The sequence below is a fragment of the Cavia porcellus genome, unplaced genomic scaffold, assembly GCF_034190915.1.
Source record: "Cavia porcellus strain 051 isolate PalLab524CR breed Dunkin Hartley unplaced genomic scaffold, mCavPor4.1 scaffold_16, whole genome shotgun sequence".
Taxonomy (NCBI): domain Eukaryota; kingdom Metazoa; phylum Chordata; class Mammalia; order Rodentia; family Caviidae; genus Cavia; species Cavia porcellus.
Genome location: NW_026947499.1, coordinates 10374032 through 10380943, shown reverse-complemented (window position 1 = coordinate 10380943; position 6912 = coordinate 10374032). Strand labels below are relative to the sequence as shown.

At 52.7% G+C, this 6912-nt stretch overlaps 1 long non-coding RNA gene across 1 annotated transcript; it reads right to left on the bottom strand.

Annotated features, from left to right (window-relative positions):
• Positions 1-437: 437 nt before the first annotated feature.
• LOC134470784 (uncharacterized) lies at positions 438-6030 on the bottom strand. Its single transcript, XR_010039946.1, has 2 exons — positions 5929-6030; positions 438-1166 (listed from the first exon to the last, which is right to left on the bottom strand). It is a non-coding gene; the product is annotated as an uncharacterized LOC134470784 (long non-coding RNA).
• Positions 6031-6912: the final 882 nt, after the last annotated feature.

Below are 6912 nucleotides of genomic sequence, written 5' to 3'. Positions count from 1 at the left end.
GAGAGAGAGAGAGAGAGAGAGAGAGAGAGAGAGAGAGAGCGCCAGGGAGGTCACTCAGTGGTAGGTCACTTGCCTAGCATAGGCAAGGCTCTGGGTTCCACTCCTAGAACCGCACACCCACATAGGGAAAAAAAATAGGAAAAAAATCTCATTTATATAAATAATGCACAGCTGAGGAAAATATGCTTGTAAAAACGTTTTTAAAATCTGAAAGCAGACCAAACAAACCCTTCACAGTGTTTTGTGGAGTTTGCAGGGGAAAAAAATCCTTTGCCTTTTACTCTGTTTTTGCATTTTTGTTTTACTTATAAAAATGGTTACTTTTCATTGTACAAAAAGAATTCGCAGGGAAAACCATTAAGCATGAATGGTCACAACGGGCGTAGGCGACGCATTTGTCAGGCTGCGGGAAAACATTTCTTTGAACGCAAATCAGCTTTTTCTTAACCGCTCTCTTTAGTGCTGCTTGCTAGCCTGCAGGGGTTTCTGTGTGAGATTTAGAAAATGAGGAGCCCTTCCTCCCACCCCGTCCTAGGTGGTGAAAAGAGGGGGGGGCTGGATTTCACCCCATCCATCTCCACCCTCGAGCAGTGAGCGGCCTGCACAACCGTACCCAGCACCCCTGGCTCTCACTGACGCACTGCTGTCTCTGCTGGATTTAAAGGGAGTCTGGGATTTTGAATGGGGAAGAAGAAGGAATCTGAGTCATTTGTTGTTATTGCTCATGAGGCTGCAGAGGAGGCAAATGTCTGCCTATAAATCCATATTAGTATTCTACTCTGAAGCCACAAGATGAAAGCCACAGGGCGTGCTGAGGGTATGGGGCCCGGGCAGCGCCGAGGGCACTCACAGCTCGTCCTTTCTCTGTGCCCGGCGCAGGGGAGGGAAGAGGGTCAGACAAACACGGCCAGCGCCCGCCCAGGTCTCACAGGTCTCCCCGAGTGGAGATGCTTGTTGAGTAATCGCACAAGCACACAATGACACCGCAGGACGGGCCGTGTGTAACAGGGGAGAATCCAGTCCGGGGAGTCAGGGAGGACTTCCTGGAGGAAGGGACGCTTGATCTGAGGTCCGAAGTTGTGCTGGTCCCGACTGGATAAAGGCAGGCGGGAGGTCTTGCTGCCCGTTCAGTGACGGCTTCTTCCAGATCCTTCTCATTCATCCAACTGAGAGCAAGAAACCAGAGATTTAAACAGAGAGTTAAAGTCTCAGCCTAGAAATGGCAGCAGCTCCCCCTCCGAAGGCCTGGGCACCCGCTGTCCCTGGACATCCCGTCGGTCATGTGTTCTTAGCCGGCCCCTTTATAAACACCTCTGCCCTGCATCGCCATGGTTCGATTCTCCACCTTCCCTGCTGAGCCCCGACTTACATGGCAAGGAATCTCCTGACCACCACACCTCCTGCCTGAGCCCCACAGTGAAGGCAGCATCCTCAAGACGTGGGGGTTTGGAGAAAAGAGGGCACGAGGTGAGAAAGGAATCATATTTCAGCTCCTCACTGAGTATTCAAGGAAAAGTGTGAGTATAGATCCAGTTCCTAGGTATAGACATAATTCTGTACTGCAGGGTGGAGGTTGTGGCTAGAGATGTGTACCTGGGACTTGGCAACACATTCAGATATTGAAAAACCTTAAGTCTAAAGAGGATTACCCAGAAAGGGAAGAGAGATAAAGAAGAGATGGGCTATGCAAAGGCCCTGTGGAACAAGTGGGTGTGGCGCTCTGCATGTTAAGAGCTTGGGAAAAGTCCCTGTGGTTGGAGCAGAGAGCCAGGGAGCAGTTTGGGATGAAGCTGCAGAAGACCCAGGTTTTTATCCTAAGACTCTAGAAGAGCCTTGTAAACCCTGAGGTAGAAGAGTCCCATTATGACTTCTAAATGGCAGTCCCAGTGAAGGCGTGGAAAATGGGTTTAAGCTAAGGCCCCACTGAGCAGAAATAAATTGCAAAGAAGATACAGGCCGCCTGATGACATCATGACAATGACACTAAGATCCAGTCTCCGGGAATGTGGTTTACAGTTCCTCAGGACCGTGGCTCTCAGTGAGAGAACAGCCCTGGAGTCTAAGGGTGCAGGGGCTCCTCGTCCCCACCCAGGCCCTGCCAGGGCTCCGGGGCTCTGCCCCACCGCCATCCTCTCTCTGCCCTGCAGGCTACAGCTCTCACCGCATTTGCTTTCACCAGAAAGAACTCTGCAGCTGAAAAAAAAGTCCTCCTGCCTCTCATTCCTCCAAGTCCCATGGGGAAGGGGGAGGTGAAAGCAGCCCAGTCTTGGCCCCCCAGCTGCCCGCCGGACTGTGGCGGTGAACAGGAGGGCTTTGGGTGAGGCGCACACCCACAGAAGGTGCCAGGGCTAGCGGGGGCTGGTTCCAGGGGCAGGGAGAATCCATGGCAGTGAAGGGTAAAGACGAGCCAGGGAAGAAAACTCAGAATACAGTCACTGGTCCGGGAGCTAAGACTGGACCCTAAGAGGCAAAGCTTTCAGGCATCTCTCCACCTCCCTGAGCCATGAAAACACCCCTGGCACTGCACAGCAGAGGGGGCAGACACAAGCTATCAGGTCCTGCTTCTCTCTGAAACAGCACAAGATAACTTCCCAGCAGTGACCCACATGGTGACTGCGACCGAGACTGAGGCTGCGGAGCCTGACGCCCCACTCGGGTAGGGCGGGCACAGCGTCCTCTGAGAAGCAGGTGGCAGGGGGCCAGCCTGCGGCTCTGGAGCCTGATGCCTTGGCCCTGAGGTCACTGCAAACCACCTGTGCAAAGAGCGGCTCTGTGCTTTGCAGCAGCCGCGCCCCCTAAAAAGGCCATGTGAGGCCCTGGGGAGCTCTGCGAGAGCAAAGTAGCTTTTAGGAAACCTGGTGCTTCTGGAAGCTGAGTTCCAAAGCCATTAAGGGAGGGAGGCTGGGCAAGGTGGCACACATCTGTAATCCCGGTACTAGGGAGGCTGAGGCAGGAGGATTAAGGAAGGGAGGCTGAGGCAGGAGGATTGCTCCAAGTTTGCAGTCAGCCTGGGCTACATAGTGAGTTCAAGGCCAGCCCGAACTACATAGCAAAACCCTACCTCAAAAATTAAAACCATTAAGGGTATCATTCACATCACAAGGTTATGCTTCCTCTTTGTCACCTGAGTCCACAACTGAAATTGAAATCTGACCTCCTTATGCAATTAAATTTTGTGTATAGTCCAAAATTCAAACCAGAGAGGTTAAATTTGGGGAATAAAAGATAAAAGAAATTGGAAGAAATACCATGGTTGGCCAAAATCAACAAGCATCCCAATGCAAATAAGTAACAGTGACAAATACTGAAACCTCCTGGCCCTGGCCCTGCGCCAGACGTTACTCTGAGCCTTCCGTGTGTCTGTCGCTTGTTTAATCTGCACATATTTTAGCTCTGAGATGAGGACACTGATTATCCCTGTTGTACAGGGAGGAGAAAGGTACGTGGAGGTTGGGGACCTGTCCACTTCTAGTAAATAGAACAGCCATGATTCACAGGTGGGCCCTCTAGATCCCGTATGTCAGTAGGAATACACAGCTTTTTGATTCATGAAGTTCAAGGGTCAGCCAAGATCAGTTTCCAGGTCCCTTCCATTGCTGGCATTCTGTGTAGAAAACCCATCTCTGGGACATGAACAGAGGCTTTTCCTTCTGGATTCCAAACTGAAAGCCACCCTGAATTAACCTCAAAATCCGAGCCTAAGTAGACTCGGGAAGTTTATTTGGGAGATGACCCTGGGACCAGAGATGAGGCAGGAGAGTTGTGTGCTGGTGAGCTGGTCACCTCTGCGGGCAGCCAGACCTCAGCGCTATGGGACAGTCTCCAGTGGACCATCCAGAATCTGGGGTATTTACCCACCAGGTCTTGTCGCCCACTGACTAAGGGTTCCCCCAGCCGTGCTAGCTCCCCAGCCCGCCAGCCACAGCCTGAGTGGCCTCCCGGGCATGGGAGGGAGTCCCAAGGCCAAAAAGCAGGACCTGTCTGTCTGGATACCTGGAGCGTGCACGGGCCTGAGAGGAGCTGTCCAGCTCCTCAGTGCTGAAATCTCACCTGCAGAGCGGGCCCAGCACGCACCACAACACCATCCATCCCCCACAGAGGCCAGCGGACCATCGATCCCTCTGCGGCCACCCAGACCTGAAAGCTGCTCCCCATCCAGGTCTCAGCCCTCTCTGTCCTTTCCTGGTAATGAAGACTAGACACATCTCCAGAACTAACACCGGCCAGGGGGCCAAGCCGGCACACTGATTCTTCAGTCCACAACAAAGTCCACTTGCAGGAGAGAAAATCTGATGGGATATCTCATGCTTAAGTTCCTAAAATATATCCCTGATCCTTTCAAGGCAGAATTCCAGCTCCCTCAAACCATTGTCCCCCAGGCTAAGCTGTCCCAGCCCCTCCATGTGCTGCACACTAGAACAGCATCTCCCTGACCCCTCCGCCTTGGCCACGCTGTCCCCTCCCTGGACTATGCTGCCCTCCCCGTCATGGCCTGAGACCCAGCTCAAGAGTCATCCCCTCTGGGAACTGCTGGGTGGGCTTCAGGGTCCTGGGCCCTCACTTCTCTCCTCGTCCCACTCCCACTCATGAGAAGGAAGACTTTCAGCCCACCCACACAGTGGCCCAAAGTCCACCACAGGAGTGAACAGGAGCAGACAGGCAACCCAAACTGAGAATCAGGAGTCTTCTCTGGGCTAGTGGGAAGTGCATCTCTCTCTCCGTGTTTTGATACCCCAAAGACATGGCTCTGTAGAGTTGGGAAGATCTCTTTCCCATCACAAGGGGGAAACGATCCCCCAGAAGCCAGCAGGGAGGTCAGCAGACCGGAAGTGTGTTGGTCTAGACTCCTGGTTTTGAGGAAAATAAACTGAATCCAAATCTACTTAAGCAAATAAGTGAACAAGCAAAAACTATGGCGGATCCAGCGGCATGTGTTTGACTCGGGTCAGGCCTGGCTGAATCCAGATACGCAACCGTTTTTTCCTCCCCCTGCCTCTCCTCCTCCTTTCCCATTGTCTGGTCACTCTCGCCTCTGCTTGCCTGAATTCCACACGACAGCCATCTCCAAGTCTGTGCTGTCTTCTTTCTAGCTTAGAAATGGAACAGAAAGAACAAACGTCCTCTCTTTCATCAATTCCCCAGTCCAGAGAAGTCTCTGATTAGCCCGTCCCGGTCATGTGCCACCCTGCACATCAAGGATCAGGAAGAACGACCCCCAAGATTGGCAGCCGTCGGGGCCACAGAGCAGGACAAACTGCAGCCCAAGGGTCCGATCCGGCCAGCGCCTGTTGTAAACAACACGGTACTGGAACCGGGTCATACTCGGTCATTTGTGTATTGGCTACAATTACTTACATTGTAATGGTAGAGTTTCAGTAGTTGGGAGAGGAAAGGTAGCCTTCAAAGCCTTTGTAATGGCTCTTTGGCCTTTTATGATCCCAGCCACAGGTAATGGGACAGAAGTGACCCTCCCTTGGGCTTCTTAGTGAGTAACTCTGGGCATGTGGCAACCTCTCTGAGCTTCTGGGTCCTTTTGCACCAATGAAATAATAATACCATCTTTGCAGGGGAAATGGATGGACCAGTGCACCCAGAGAGATAGCCCATGCTAAACCTTCCCCGTGCAACAGTGTGTTCTTTGGGGGTTAGATTTAATTAGTGGCATAATTAATCCAGAGCGGGAGACGAGCCAGGGAGACAGTGCACCTCACTGCAAGCAAAGAGCCAGAGCTTAATACAGAGTCACTCAGCAGTAAGCTCTCAGTGCTGGTGCCGGGCAGAGCAGAAAAATAAATAAATACGTTAATGGAAACCCGAAGGAGGCAAAGCCGCCCTGGAAAGAGGACAGAGTAAATAACTTGGCAGAGACACAGAATGACTTTCTACAGCGCATCCCCCTCTTCCCCACTGAGGTCCTGATGCAATTACCTCTCGGTCAGAAGAAAGCAACTGTGCCCCCATTGTGTAGCGGGGAGAAAATGGTCCCTGCTTTGATGCTCGAATTCCTGGCGAGGCCGAGGTAGCTGCAGGTGGCTGCCGGCCCAGAATGCACTGGGACCCTGGTTCTGGGAGCGTGTGGGGGAGGGGTGCTGTTCAGCCACGCCTCAGAAACAAAACGTTTTCATTCTAATCAGCGCAAGCGCTTCCAAAATAACTCTCCCTTATTGCTCCCGCACCTCAGAGCTCTCTGCTTCTAAGGGAACATCGTGAAGTCCGAGCAGAAACCCTCAGAGTGCAGGGTCACTCTGTGTGCCCATCGGGAGCCTCTTACTCTGTCTGGGACTCAGTGGCCTCATCTGCAAACTGGGCAGACAATGCTTCCCTCCTGTGGCTGTGGGACGAGCAGCATCTGTAATTGCCGTTTCTCCCCCTCTGCATGAAACGCTCTGTTTTCTGAAGGCCAAAAACAAGAATCCCAGGAGCGGCTGAGTGCAGTGATTCACCATGCCTGTCATCCCAGCGGGGTCGCAAGCTCAGGCCCACTGAGGCAGCTTAGCAAAACCCTGTCAAAATAAAAATGGGCTGGAGATGTAGCGCAGAAGCCTGTGTTCAATCCCCAGTAAAAAAAAAAAAAGTCCCAGGAGCACATTCACCTGCTGTTCCACGGGTTTCCACGGGCCAAGGCCACCCACCCGGAAGGCAGGCCCTGCCATTCATTAGCCCCTTTAGATGGGGAAACTGAGGTTTCTGCTTTGCCCAGGGCCCTCTGCCCAGTCACTGGTACATCCAAGCTCTGAACTGAAGTCTGCCTGGCTTTACAGCCCACACTTCTGTTTGAGAGAACTGGGACACCCCAAGGCTGAGTGACAGGCCAGTGGTCTCAGCCCACTCCTGGCCTATTCTCCACTCCAGACAGTGAGGTCCAGAATAAATGTGTGGCTCAGGGACCCAAAAGGGCACCTGGGGGATGTA